The following is a 14,984-nucleotide window of genomic DNA, read 5'->3' on the forward strand; positions in this document are numbered from 1 at the left end:
TGTGAATTTTTTACTGGAAGGGAGAAATGAACAACGGTACATTTACATTTGTGGCCTATCAATACATTATCATTTAATTATAGACTATATGAGCTTATAAATAATGTAACTATGACTAGAATGTGGTACATAAATGAATTGGTTATTACTTTGCCCAAAGTGACAGTCTGGAGTGGAGATGAGTGAATTTTGTTTTTGTTTGCTCAGAATTGAACTAAAGATAGAATATGGAACATAAACAATAAAGATTGTGTTTAACTCAGCAAACACTAAGGAGAAAATATGCAGTAAATTTACTTTGCTCTTCCTAGTTCCCAGAAAATGCGTAAAAGCAAAATTTTTAATGGCACAATGACCTGTTGAGACCATGAGGATACTATTTTGCAATTAGTGATCCATTGTCAGATGTTTAGCTGTTTGGACAAACCACAGTGGGTTTGTAATTCTAGACTTACAAATCCTTGTTAATTAATTTCAGCTGCCATGCAGTTTTTGTGTATTGTGGGAATATGAACTAATTTAACTTCCTTTTCAATAAAGACCTTTTTGTTATTGGAGAAAAAGATAATTGCCATTGAAATTTGTAGAAATCATTGAAATCAAGGACAATCATTAATATTTTTATTGTACCCCCTCCATATTTTACTGTATTTTAATCTAGTGTTTTTTAGGCACATATAATTGGTAGTGATACTTATATCTTTTTGATCTTCTTGTTTTTAATTTATAAATATTTTCTATGTGTTTAAAATAATTTAAAATAATATTTATAATGCTACATATTGATTTGAATGGGCCATGATTTACTCTAGTTTTCCTCTGTCACAAATAACCTTTGAATTCATATCTTTGAGCATTAAGATCTTATTTCTTCTGCATTATTTCTTTGGAATAGATCCCAAATTGGAATTACTGATTCAAAGCTATGAACGTTTATTTTTAAGTTTATACATGTAGCCATTGGTGATTCCAGTTTAAAAATTAGCCTCTTCTAAATAAGTTAGACACATTTTCTCCAAAACATAAAAAAGCCAAAGCAAAGCATTCCAATATGCAGTCAAAATTACTTCTTAATTATCTTCAGACTTGGATTATACTTGCAACTATCCTTCCACAATGGCATAGAGACCATTGAGAGTAGTGTTTTCACCTCAGTTCCTATTTATAAAATTTTTAATAACTAGCCAAAAAAAAACAAGAGCTCTGCCAATTGCCTAGTCTGCATGCAAGATCGCCAGCCATCGGGAGTGGTCCAGATCAGCCACAACTCTTCCAGCAAGAACAAAAAGGCTATGTGTTTGCTACCCGTGTTTCCCCGAAAATAAGACATCCTCCAAAAATAAGACCTAGCGCATTGAAAGATAAGACATCCCCTGAAAATAAGACCTAGCGCAACTTTGGGAGAAAAAATTAATAAAAGACACTATCTTATTTTCGGGGAAACAGGGTATTATGCTTTCCTTTTGTTAGAGTCCATTGAAATATTTCAAAAAGAATAGGGAAATGGAGAATATGCCTTTATACACCATTTTATTGGGGCTGATAAAAAACATGTGCATCCCTGCTAGAGTAGCTTGAAAGCATCCGTTGTAATGGCAGCCACTTACGTGAGATGTGAACAGTAAAGAATTTGTGCAATTTGGAGGTTTTTTCTTTAGCATTTCTTCACAGAAGAAAATAATGACCTCTCCAACTGGATCTGACTACAGTCAAATACACCATTGATCCTCAGCATCTCCGTGCATATTGCTGACACCGTGGCTCCGCCACTTGTTTCATCTGAGCGTGTGAGATGCACTGCTACCCTCCAGGTCTCAGGGAGTGCCTCTGGCCTGCTCCACTTATTACAACTGGAGGAGAATCTGCTCACAACCTTTTCCTGCACGTGTCCTTGGGTCCTTAAAGAGATTGGCTTTGTTTCTGTTTTGCTCAGATCTTTCATTTCCAGCATATTCAGCAATAATAGTTCTTGGTTAGGCAGTTATTCCCAGTAACAAAGTAACTAGACAGTGCTGAGGATCTATACTTATAAAAGGGCAATATGCTAATTAGACTGGACGTCTTCTGGACGACCTTCTGAACATCCTTCCTGACAAAGCCGGGCCCGGGTGAAGCCGCCCACAGTCCTGGGTTCAGGGGCCGAAGCAGAGGTGGTTATGGGCAATCAGGCTGGCAGGGGAGCCGTTAGGGGTGATCAGGCAGGTAGGCAAGCAGTTAGGAGCCAGCGGTCCTAGATTGCAAGAGGATGCAGGCTGAACTGAGGGCCCTCCCCCTCTTCCCCACCCCATGCATGAATTTTGTGCACTGAGCTTCTAGTATATTTAGAAAAGCAAAGAAGCCACAGGTGATTTTTCTGGCAGAATTTTTCCCATATCTGACCAGAAGACAGGAATGCAACCATGCCTTAAATTAACATAGCACAGTATGGTTTATAAAAATCTTCACAGACTTTCATACATAGATTGCCATTTTAATCCTCACAAAAATGCTGTGTTATAAGTGTTATCCCTGCATTATATAATCAGCAACCAGGATTCAGTGCATTTTTGTGCCCTAATTCATGGAAACCCAGGGAAGCTGGAGCAGGGATTTGGGATGAACTGCCGTGTACATAGGTGCTCACGCATGTGTGCTCACAATTAAAGCCACAAGACGCTAATATTGAGTTTTAGAGGCCGTTAAACATGAGATGCCTCGTTCCAATTTTTAGTCAGTGGATTTTGTCTTCATTTCTAAATCTGTGTCTCCTTCATTAAATTTCCTCTATTGTTAATATACTACATTTTCACCATCTCCATTTACTCTGATTGTAATGAATGTGTGGGTAGGCACATGCTTGTGCTTGTTTTGCTAAATGGTATAGGTGTGTTTGAAGAAAAATATCCAGAGAATCTGAAGATGTTGCTTTAGTAAATTAACATAACTTAAATTCCAGCTTTGGGCAATGGCAGTTGTCTAGTGTAGCATGATAAAATCATTCTCCAAGTGCCCATGATTCACTTGCTTAATTACAGATTAAGTCCAACTCCCAAAGTGCACACACAGCCTGGACCTGTTAACTTCACTCAGTAAAATAACCAAGGTGACCTACATTTCCTGAGTAAAATGCAAAATACATTAGAAAAGGTAAATCAGATCAATTGCTGCTTGTACATATCTTTTCTAAAAATAAAACATAATTGAAGAGTGTAAAAAGAGCCGAAACCAGTTTGGCTCAGTGGATAGAGCATCGGACTATGGACTGAAGGGTCCCAGATTTGATTCCAGTCAAGGGCATGTGCATTGGTTGCGGGGTCATCCCCAGTAGGGGGTGTGCAGGAGGCAGTGGTCAATGTTTCTCTCTCATTGATGTTTCTAGCTCTCTATCCCTCTCCCTTCCTCTCTGTAAAAAAATCAATAAAATATATATTTTTTAAAAAGAGTGTAAAGAAACCTTTATGAAAGACAAGTTAAAATGATTTGAGTAAACTTGAGTTTGAGGGAGATTTGATTTTTTCCTGTGCGTGTTTCATCTCTGTGGAATGAACATGTGACCCACTGAAAAGTCCTTGAAACCAACAGGGTGTTTGATAAGGACCAGAAAGCCTAGCTGTGGACACTGCCAAAGAAAGCAGGAAATGGTGAGTTTCTCATGGAAGCATGGCATTTGTCTTAGACTCTGGGAAATTTGTAGACAAAGAGGTGAAGGAACACTTCTCAGCAATATTCTGCATTAGTCACGTCATTGATTCTGTAGGTAATTTGGATTATATTTTAGTTTGTAAGTTGTTTTAAGTATGTCTGTGCCTGAGGCGAGAGTGCTGTTCCATACTGGTTCCTTCAGCGTGTAAGGGGATGGTTGAATTTTGGGGAAGGAGAGAAAAGAATGATCACCCAAAAGGCAGCCAGGAAGGAATGTGTTTGGCTGCAGGTGATATAATCTGGCTACAGTGGTTCACCCCAAAAGAGGTAAGAGGGGCTTAGAGACACCCCTCGGTATCTGAGGGGCATCGATGCCAGGACCCCCTTAAATTAAACAGGGTAGCATTTGCATATAACTTATGCACATCTTTCTGTATACTTTAAATCATTCCTAGATTATTTACAATACCTAATGCAATATAAATGCTATGCAAATAGTTGTTATATTTTATTGTTTGGGGAGTAATGACAAAGGGGGGAAACGTATGTGCATATTCTATACAGAAGCAACCATTTAAGCTTAAGTACATGATACACATCAGCAACATTAACATTTTTATAAAAAACACTTGCAATCATGATACATTGAATCTGCAAATGTGGAACCCACAGATATGGAGGGCCAACTGTATTTGCAGAACAAGGAGTCCAGAAGTAGACTGCTGCTATAATTAATCACTCAACAGTGCTGTTGGGAACCCAAACTTAATGATCAAAAGAAGGGAGGTGCCCCTCCTATTATTGAGTCCTATTTTTTTTCCTTTTTTTTTTTTAATATATCTTTATTGATTTCAGGGAGGTAGGGGAGAGAGAGAGAGAGAGAGAGAGAGAGAGAGAGAGAGAGAGAGAGAGAGAGATCAATGATGAGAGAGAATCATTGGTCTGCTGCCTCCTGCACACCCCACACTGGGGATGGAGCCTGCACCCCGGGTATAAGCCCTGACCAGGAATCAAACTGTGACCTCCTGTTTCTTAGGTTGACACTCAACCACTGAGCCACCAGGGTGGGACTGAATCCTAATTCTAAGTGGTTAGAGGAACAGCGAAAGGGATCGTGCCAATCACGCGGCCCATTTTATCAGGTGAGCGAAAGTTTCTCAGAAGCTCACCTCTCGGCAAACGTCTGCCTAATCTCGCTGGCCAGGAATGGTCACTGAGCTACCCCAGCAGCAAGAAAGACTGAGAAGAAAGAGGGTGGAGGTTAGGGCAGAGTCAGCCTAGCCACAGTGTCTGCCATGGGCAGCAGTTTCTGTTTTTAGTTACATTTCAGAAATGGTTGCTGAAGGCAATTTTAAAGGATGACTAGAAGTTTAGTATCATAGAATCCACAGACCGCATCAGAATAGTAATCAATCACTTTTGAAAACCAGATGATAAAAGAGATCATGGCCTGGCCAGTGTTGTTCAGTGGTTGGGCACCAACCTATGGTCATGATTTAATTCCTGGTCAGGGCACATGTCCAGATTTCAGACTCTATCCCCAATAGGGAGTGGTCCATCAATGATTCTCATCATTGATGTTTCTATCTCTCTCTTCCTCTCCATTCCCCTCTGAAATCAATAAAAATTAAAATAAAATATGGCTGAAGGAGGGGGGGGGATGAAACAAGCTTTGTAGCAAAATATGCTATTTCCAAAATTTCGTGGGAAGAGGGAAGAAGTCCTTTCTAAAATATATCAAAGATCTTCACAGAAACCATTTTTGAAAGAATTTATATTTCACTCCTTAACTGTTTCTTTAACAGAAATGATAGCCAACAGATTTGAGGGTTCCTTCATGTTTGCTTTACTATGTGAAAAGGGATCATTTGAAATTAATTCAAACAATACAAAAAAATTTTTATATTATTTGTATACACATAAGTGCTATAAAATGCTTAGAAAACAAACATACTTTGATTTTCACTAATTGTATTAAAAAGAAGCTTCACTTCATCCTCAGGTCTAAGTAAAGATAAATTTCTAATTGGGCTGGTGTGGTTCAGGGGTTGAGCATCAACCTCGGAACCAAGAGATCAAGGCTCCATTCCCTGTCAGGGCAGATGCCTCAGTTGCGGGTTCTGTCTCAGGTTGGGGCATGTGTAGGAGGCAACTGATCAATGTTTCTCTCTTAATGTTTCTCTCTCCCTCCCTCTTTCTCTCTTTCTCTAGATTCAGTGACAAACATATCCTCCAGTGAGGATTAAAAAATAAAAGAAATTAAAGATTGATTAAAGGACTAATTGCAAAAAAAGTAAAACTAAATAAAATAGAACTATTCTGATAACCCAGAAACCATAAAGGAAAAGATTAACAGACTTAGCTACATGAAAAATTTTAAGCTGATGTATTCACTCATTCGTTTATTCATTATTTTTATTGAGAAGATACTCTGTGCCAGGCACTGTTCTGGATACCCAGGATAGGATACAGCAGTGTACTAAACAGCTATTGTCACTGCTCTCATCAAGCCGACATGCCTTATGGCAGCCAATACCATAAACAGATGGCCATAGACAAAACTGAAAGGCAGTGATGTCTGGAGAATTATTTGCAAAATATATGATAAAGAGTAAATATCTATTTAAAAAAAAACAAAAAAAAAAACAAGAGTTTATATAAATTGATAGCTAACCCAAGAGGAAAATGAGTAGAAGTTACAAATAGAAAATTAAAAGAAGAGCAACCACACACACACACAGAGACACACACACAGACACACACAAACACACACACACACAGCAACTACAAATGGCCAATAAACATGTGAAGAATTGCTCAACCTCAGTAGTCCCAATAGTGCTATTAGAACAACAGTGACATAAAGTGTTTCCCCCTTTAGTGTGACCTCATTTTTCAAAATTTCTAACTCCTGCTGCTGGGAAATGTACAAGGAAATGAGTACCCTCACACACTAGTGACATGTCCAAGAATTCCTAACAATCTTTTTGGTAGCAGGAGTATCTATTTACTAGATACTAGGAGTGTCTATTTAAAATTAAACATTCTCATACCCTTTGACCCAGAAATGTGAACCTATCCTATAGAAACAAAAGCACTAATGCATAAGTAAATAGGTATAAAATATTTATTATATCATAGTTTGTATATAGAAAAGAAATGAAACATCTGAATATTCTTTTAAAAGGTATGTCCAAATTATGTAATATTTTATAGTTTTTGAAAGAATGAATTTTATTTACATGTATTGATCTAATAAGATCAATATATGATATAGTGATTGTTCACCAACAAGGCAATTTGTAGGATAATTGGTATGAAATTTTTAATTAAAAAATAAAATGAAGAAGTATAACCCTGCCAAGTGGTGCAGTGGTTGCGTGTCAACCCATGGACCATGAGGTCCCACGGTTTGATTCCTGGTCAGGGCACGTGTCCCCATTGTGAGCTCAATCCCCAGTAGGGGGCGTGCAGGAGGCAGCTGATCAATGATTCTCATCATTGATGTTTCTCACTCTTTCCCTTCCTTTCTCTGAAATCAATAAAAAGCATATTTTTTTAAAAATGAAAATGTATAAACAGTTAATATAGGTCATTTGGGGTTTAAGATTATCGTGAGATTAAAGAGGACAATTTACTGCCTCTTTATATCCTTGTATATTGTTTGAATTATTACAATGAGCAAATACTTTTTTTTAACATCAGATGGAAAAACAATTTATTTCATGATGGAGGATGGAACTATAATCAATGGTAGAAGTTTCAGGAAGGCTGATTTTTAGTTCATCTAAGGGAAAACTTTATAACAATAACAGTGATTCAACAATGGATTTGGGAGATTTGGTGAGGGTTTCTGGGAGTATTCAAGCAGGACCCATAGCTGTTGGAGAGAAGAATTTTGTATCTAGTTTGAAAGCTGGACTATATGGCTCTAAGATTCCTTCCAACACCAACAGTTTTTATAATAGCTTAATCATATTGCATAACAAGGCATGTAATCATTTTATTGAAGTTTTATTAAGATAGTAGAGGCCCATTGTAGGAAGATTCCTGCAAAAATAGGGCTTCCTGCGGCCCTTCTCTGCTGCCTCGCTCCCTTCTCCTCTGCCTTGCTTGCTGCTTTGCTCGCTGCCTCGCTCCCTCCCTTCTCCATTGCTTTGATCCCTTCTCCAGCACTTCGCTCCCTTCTGCAGAGCTTGGCTTCCTTCTACCTGTCTTCAGTCTTCACTCCGAGCCTGTGGATGCAAATAAACTGGCATCTTTGTTGGATTAATTTGCACACTTGCTCCTGATTGGTTGGTGGGCATGGCCATGGGTTTGTCAATTTGCATGTTTCTCTTTTATTAGTGTAGATAATTGGCATATAATATTATATTCATTTCAGATATACAATATAATGATTTGATATTTTTATATATTGCGAAATGATCACCACAGTAAGTTTAATTAACATCCTTCACTACCCGGTTACAAATTATTTTTCTTGTGATGAAAACTTTTAAGATTTACTCTCTTACCAAATAGATAATACTATATTATTAACTGGTCATCAGGTGTCCAATACGTCCCCATGACTTATTTATTTATAACTGGAATTTTGTACCCTTTGACACCCTTCACCCATTTGGCCCTCTCTCACCCCTCCCACCCCCACCTCCGGCAACCACCAATCTGTTCTATATATCCTTGAGTTTGTTTTTTTGTTTGATTGATTTAGATTTCATATATAGGTGGAATCTACAACGTTTGCCTTTCTCTTTCGGACTTATTTCATTTAATGTAATACCTTCAAGGTCCATCCATATTGTTGCAAAAGGTGAGACTTTCTCCTTTTTTATGGCTGAATAATACCTTATTTTATATATGTATCACATTTTCTTTTTTTAATTTACATTCCTTCACACAGGCCTTTTACTTCCTGTCCTTGACACAGGTCTTTTACTTACTGATACAAGGCCTGTTAGATGCATACCTTTCTCTCAGAACACAGGTGGGGACCCACTCTGGTCCAGAAGGAAAAATTCCAGAGTATCCTTTGTACCTAGTAAACTTAGGTTTACTCTCAGGAAAGTCTTTCTTATTGTGACTGATATCCTTTGGGCTGAAGCTTACACCCATTTCCTCCACTTCAGACATTAGTGACAAAGAATCAGAAATGATCCTTGGCCTCAAAAGGACCTCCTATGTGACGGCTTCAGCCTTCCCCTTTTAAAGAAGGAAAAAAACTGAGAACCAAGTAGAACGTGGGACCTGCCTATGGTTGAGAACCAGTGCCAAAACCCACTTCCCTCTCTCAGACCACAGTGCACTTTCTGTTGCCCTAGTCCAGTGGTCGGCAAACCGCGGCTCATGAGTCACGTGTGGCTCTTTGGCCCCTTGAGTGTGGCTCTTCCACAAAATAACCATGGCCCTGGGAGAGTCTATTTTGAAGAATTGGCGTTAGAAGAAGTTTAAGGTTAAAAAATTTGGCTCTCAAAGGAAATTTTAATCGCTGTGCTGTTGATAGTTGGCTCTGTTGACTAATGAGTTTGCTGACCACTGTTCTAGTTCCTTCACACAGGTCTTTTACTTACTGATACGAGGCCTGTTAGATGCATTCCCCTTCCATAACGTCTGAAGTATAAACTACCTTATTTTTGTAGAAGGCCCAGGAAGGCAAATTATTAGTGTTTCAGGGCCAGGATAAAACCCTGAACAGCTCCTCATTTTGTGCCGAGGACAGAACCTCCACTCTCCGCTCTCTGGTTCCAGGCTCCATGCTGGGGCTTCCTTTTAAAATCAAGCCGCCCCCCCCCCCCCAAAGACTAGGAACCAAGAGGGATTTTTTTTAATGTATATACTTATTCAAAACTGAAGCCATGGAGAAGCTCGGGTTCTTTGCTCAGCATCTGCTTGTGTTGAGCAAGTGAAAATCCCTGGGGAGCAGTGGGTGCTTCCCACACCAAATGATTTCTGTACAAGGTCCAGCATTCCTCCGTCTGATATGGGGGTCACACCACACACCAAGAAGGATGTGACTAAGAAAAATGTGACTTCAGAGACGCTGCAAGTCCAGACAACTTCTGATAAACATTTAAACAGAAGTAAAGAATGTTTTCCTTTCTGAGGGGGGAAGCTATGTGGTCTAGGGTGTGAGTGGGAGGAGATGGAGGATAATAAATCCAAACATCAGCTTCCTCCTTTCATAATTCTTAAGTATGTCAGCAACAGCCATTTTTAATTCCCTGACAGGCTCTCATACTTGTACCACTCCGCTGGGTGCGAGCCACAGAAAGAGGGATAGGATCTGTGAAGAACGGGAAATTCCAAAGTAATTACCAAGCATGTTTAAAATGAAGCTGGATGCTGGGGCCAGTCTCTTGGTTCCCACACCGAGGCCGGGAAAGCTCCCGAAGGTGTCCACTCAGGCCCACTTGAGGCACCTACGTTGGGATTCTCGCTTCCTGTGCTGACAAAGGGGGGAAGCTCTGGAGGGGAAATGGGTGTTGACTTCCAGGGGAGGAAAGGTGAGGGGGAGCGGATGGCACCTCTCAGCATTCTCATCCTACCCAAGGAATTCCGAGAGCACTGGGCCAGGATGGGGAGGAGGGAGAGCCAAGAGCAGAGAGCCAACATGGATGCCCCTTGGCAAGGGAAAGGAAAGCAGCATGGTTTCTGAGACACGAAGCGCTTTCATTGGTAGTATTGATCCAATTAATGTCTTTGCCTACTTTCTTTCCCATGGGTCCTTTGGTTTGTCTCCTCATGTTTCCTGGAAGGGTGTGTGTGGTGGGGAATGGGGGGATGGGTGAGGATGGGTAAGACCGACTGGCATTCTCTTTAAGCAATTCTAATAAAAATTAAAAAATATAAATGTCTTGGAAGGAAAGACATTGATGTTAACTTTAATAAAACCCTTCATGTATCCAAAAATCAAGATTGTTTTGCCTGTCTGTTATGTCAGCCATTATCCCTGTGGCCAGGAGCGCTCAAGACAGAATGCATTTCTGCCACTTCTTCCCCTTTGAATTTTAAGCAGGCAAAGAGATGATCACCTTGTGAAATCATAAGTATTCCCATACTCGGCTTTAGAGATTTTTCACTTTTCTGAGAGAGCATATTTTATTTTTAAAAGCTAGTGTTCAAAAACACGTTCACTTGTTTGTTGGTTTGTTTGTCCATGTAGTCATTCATTCATTCATTCATGGGGATGGAAAGAGTCCTATCAATGGGCCATGACTTAGAAAAATGGGAGTCATAGTCAGGATGAAAGCTCTGGCGTTTAACCTACCATAGAATCTTGGCCCGCCTACTGATAAGCTCTGGGAATCTATGCAAGTTCATAAACCTTTCAGAACCTCTGATTTCTCATCTGTTAAATGGGGTTAATATGAGCATAACCACCTCATTGGATTCTTGTGAGAATTATCTGAAGTAACATTAGAAATAGCCTGTACTGTGCTGGGCATATAATAAGCTCAAGAATGGTAGGAGCAGCGGTAGTATTAGTGGTGATGGTAAAGGTAGTAGTAATTTTTATGATTAATAGTTATTAGTAATGAGACGAATATCGTAAGAGTAATGGCGTGAAGCACTATGAAATATCAGTGGGGGAGGGAATGTATCAGTGGGGCAGAGATTGCAGGACAGGAGGTAATTTGACTTGCTAGCTTTCTTTCATTTGAGCTCTATTCTTCTCAATCACATCTTAGTGGAGAAGTCGGGGCCTCCCTTTCCCTTTGCACTACATTTTCTATTCCATTCCTGAGGACTGCAGCTTTGGTAGCACATTCAACTGAAGGCTCCATCCCAGCGTCTGCATTGACCTTGGAGTGCCAGAGTTATTATTCTGTCAATTATTTGACTTTTTAAAGTGTGCTCACCCTGGAGAACCTCTGCAGAGGAGGACTGTGTTAATGTGTAACACAGAGATAAGCAAGGCACTGCTCTTTTCCTTTTTTCATAGTCATTCAGGCGGAAAACTGAAATGGTTTTTATTTGCATCTCATCGAGCAGTGTTGGAGGGTGGGGAAGAAGAGGCTTTTACTAATGAAGTACAGTGGGATGCGAATTTTGGCAACACAAGACGCCGTGAATCACCTGCAACTTGTTTTTGTTTTAAAAATAAAAGTAAATTGCAAGGCAGTGTCGTACCTTGCTTGAAGAAGTGATGGTATTCAGCAAGGAGACAGTGAAGAGGAATACACTGAGCTGGTGGAACCAAGTAGCTCTGTGCTTCTCTTGTAGACGGAATGAACGATGGCCACTTGCAGGGGTGGCAAGGTCATTTTTCTCACCTTCTATAGAAGGCATTGATCACGGGGGCCGGAGAACAATGTTCGGGACAAGGAGAAATGAGCAGCTGTTGCAGGAGGCAGTGAGTGGAGACAGGAGGACGGAGGCCCCTGTGTGCGGGAGCCAGCTCTGCCCAGCCCGCAGGCTGGCGGGGAGGTGGTGAAGCTGGTTGCCTAGAGCCCTACAGCTCTGCTGGTAACTTTCCATTGTTAGAGAAATCTCCTGGTCATCATACAAGTGCATTTCTGAAATGCCTGACAGCTCAGGGCTCCGTAAGCTCTGGATTAGCCAGCCCTCCACACAGCCAGTCTGTATCATAAGCAAAGGTCAGAGGAATGTGGTAGAGCCTTTAAAAAAAAAAAAAACCTCTAAGCCCACAGGTGAATGAGAAATGCATATTTCTATCACTGATCCATGAAGAGTAACGGTGTTTTGAGGGAATAGAGAGGAAAATCGGTAATTAGGAATGAATTTCAAGCTAGAAGAACTATGTTGAAGACTGAGGAGATTGAAAGCAAACACTGGATCTATTACCACTTTTCCATCAACTGAAACAAGTATGTTGGTTAATTGATTGGTCAAGGCAGAATTTTTGGTTAGCAATAAGGTGATATGGAATAGTGGTAATGAATGCCTAGTTTGAATGAATCTCAGCTATCCCATTTTTTAGCTTTGTGACTTTAGGCAAAATACTCAACCATTCTGTGCCTCAGTTTTCACCAAGGTACATGCCCTTGACGGGAATTGAACCTGGGACCTTTTGGTCCACAGGCCAATGCTGTAGCCACTGACCCAAACCAGTCAGGGCAAAAAGATACTTAACAGGTACTTCCTTCCCCACCTCAGGCTTCTCTGCTTTGGCTACACACCCACATACCGTCTGTGTTGGTTTTCAGACCCCATCCCATCCTCTGAAGCACATGTGTCAAACACAAGGCCCGCGGGCCAAATCCGTCCCGCCAGGCCTTGCAATGTGGCCTGCACCGCGCTGTCATCACTGCACTCCGCTGCGTTTCCATCACAGTGACAGTTTATGACTGTTCAGTAAACCATTCGGCCGGAGATTTAGGCTGGATTTTAGATTTTGGCCCCTTCTCTGATTGAGTTCGACACCCCTACTCTGAAGGGTCAGTGCTACTCTTAATCCCTTGAATGGGGCCCAAGGTTACATGGCAGCTCGGATCAGTACAGCACACAGTGGCCGTGGGCGCACACCAGTACAGATCCAGCGGGCTGGCCTCCAGCGTCCGCCTCTGGAATGTCCTGGTGGGCTCCACAGATAGATAACTGGAGGCCATGATGAGCCAGCAAAAGGAAGAGCTTCCAAAACCTGTTGCAGAGTGCTCCCTGGCTGAGGGTTCATGTCCTTGCTGCTGCTTGTATTCTAAGTGAGGATGTCTCATTATATGGGTTCTGGCCAAGAGAGCCTCTGTGAATGGGGAAGCTTGGTATTCAAGATTTTTGTAGACTCTTCCTAAGTTCTCAGGTACGAGTTCTAGGAGTGAAGAGATGGTCCTTCTTTTCAAAACAGGGACATTCGTGTTACAGAGGGACACGGGGGCGTAGAAAGAGAGCTATTTAAAGTCCAATCCTTGATGATCTAACGGCCATACTGCTCTGCTTTGTGTCCACCCTTTTTCTCAGAGGTGAGATTATTGGACTTCATTTTTCCACGTGTCAAATTCTCTTTAGCTTTTTAACCGCTGTGTTGAACTCTTCTCTCCCTTAAAGGCATTTTGTTATTTTTTTAACGTTCTTTGCTTCGCTGAAGCTGTGTGCTTTTTATTGTTTTATGGTTACCTCGCAGAGATCTCATTCGAAAGGCCCTTTAATACATGACTTGGCCACCAGATGTCTGACAGTGTTCTACCTCATTAGTTCGGAAACCTCCCAGCTCAGAGGAATGGACATTCCTCTGTGGATGGGGAAGCTTTGATCATTCCTGCAGGGGCCGGGAGGGGGAAGAGACACTCTCAACCTGGCAAAATAAAAATATCCCTGATGAAGACAACAATGAAATACTCTTGGAAAGTAACTATATTAAAATTACTCTTTTTTTTTTTTTTTAAATAAGTTTTTATTGTTCATATTACAAATGTTCCTCCCCCCCCCCCACCATTGCTCTCCTCCACCAGGTTCCCACCCCACCCTCTGCCCTTTCCCCTCTCCCCATTGTTCTCATCCATAGGTGCACAGTTTATGTTCAGTCTCTTCCCACTCCCCCCTCTCCCCTTTTCCCCAAGAATCATCAGTTCACTCCCCTTCCATACCTCTGATTCTATTATATTCAACAGTTAATATTGTTCATCAGATTTTTTAAATTTCCTTGGTTTTTAGATTCACTTGTTGATAGTTACGTATTTGTTGTTCATAATTTTTATCTTTGTTTACTTTCTCTTCTGAAAGAACTCCCTTCAGCAATTCATATAATTCTGGTTTGGCGGTGATGAACTCCTTTAGCTTTTTTTTATTAGTGAAGCTCTTTATCTGGCCTTCGATTCTGAGTGATAGCTTTGCTGGGTAGATTATCTTTGGCTGTAGGTTCTTGCTATTCATCACCTTGAATATTTCTTGCCATTCCCTTCTGGCCTGCATGGTTTCTGTTGAGAAGTCAGCTGACAATCGTATAGGTGTTCCTTTATAGGTTACTACCTTCTTTGCTCTTGCTTCTTTTAATATTCTCTCTTTGTCTTTTGCTCTTGGAATTTTAATAATGATGTGTCTTGGTGTGGTCCTCTTTGGATTCCTTTTGTTTGGAGTTCTGTACGCTTCCTGGACTTGTAAGTCTAATTCTTTTACCAGGTGGGGGAAGTTTTCTGTCACTATTTCTTTCAGTATGTTTTCGATATCTTGCTCTCTCTCATCTTCTGGGACCCCCATAATTCTGATGTTGGTTCGCTTGAAGTTGTCCCAGAGGTTTCTTACATTATCTTCAATTTTCTGGATTCTCTTGCCTTCTAGCTTCTGTGGAGGAGTGTCTTCTGGCTCTTTATGTTCCAAATCTTTGACTTGATTCTTGCGATCATCCCTCCTGTTTTTAGGACTCTGTAAAATATTTTTTATTTCAGACAATGTATTCTTTATTTCTT

General features: G+C 40.7%; 1 protein-coding gene and 1 long non-coding RNA gene across 2 annotated transcripts in view; both read left to right on the forward strand.

The window, feature by feature from the left end:
* Positions 1 to 14,984, forward strand: part of IGFBP7 (insulin like growth factor binding protein 7) — a 68,071-nt gene that overhangs the window by 17,242 nt on the left and 35,845 nt on the right. The gene's annotated exons all lie outside the window — the stretch shown is intronic.
* LOC118706164 lies at positions 7,948 to 12,245 on the forward strand. Its single transcript, XR_004983918.2, has 2 exons — positions 7,948 to 8,944; positions 9,169 to 12,245. It is a non-coding gene; the product is annotated as an uncharacterized LOC118706164 (long non-coding RNA).

This window comes from Pipistrellus kuhlii, unplaced genomic scaffold (assembly GCF_014108245.1).
Source record: "Pipistrellus kuhlii isolate mPipKuh1 unplaced genomic scaffold, mPipKuh1.p scaffold_m20_p_1, whole genome shotgun sequence".
Lineage (NCBI taxonomy): Eukaryota > Metazoa > Chordata > Mammalia > Chiroptera > Vespertilionidae > Pipistrellus > Pipistrellus kuhlii.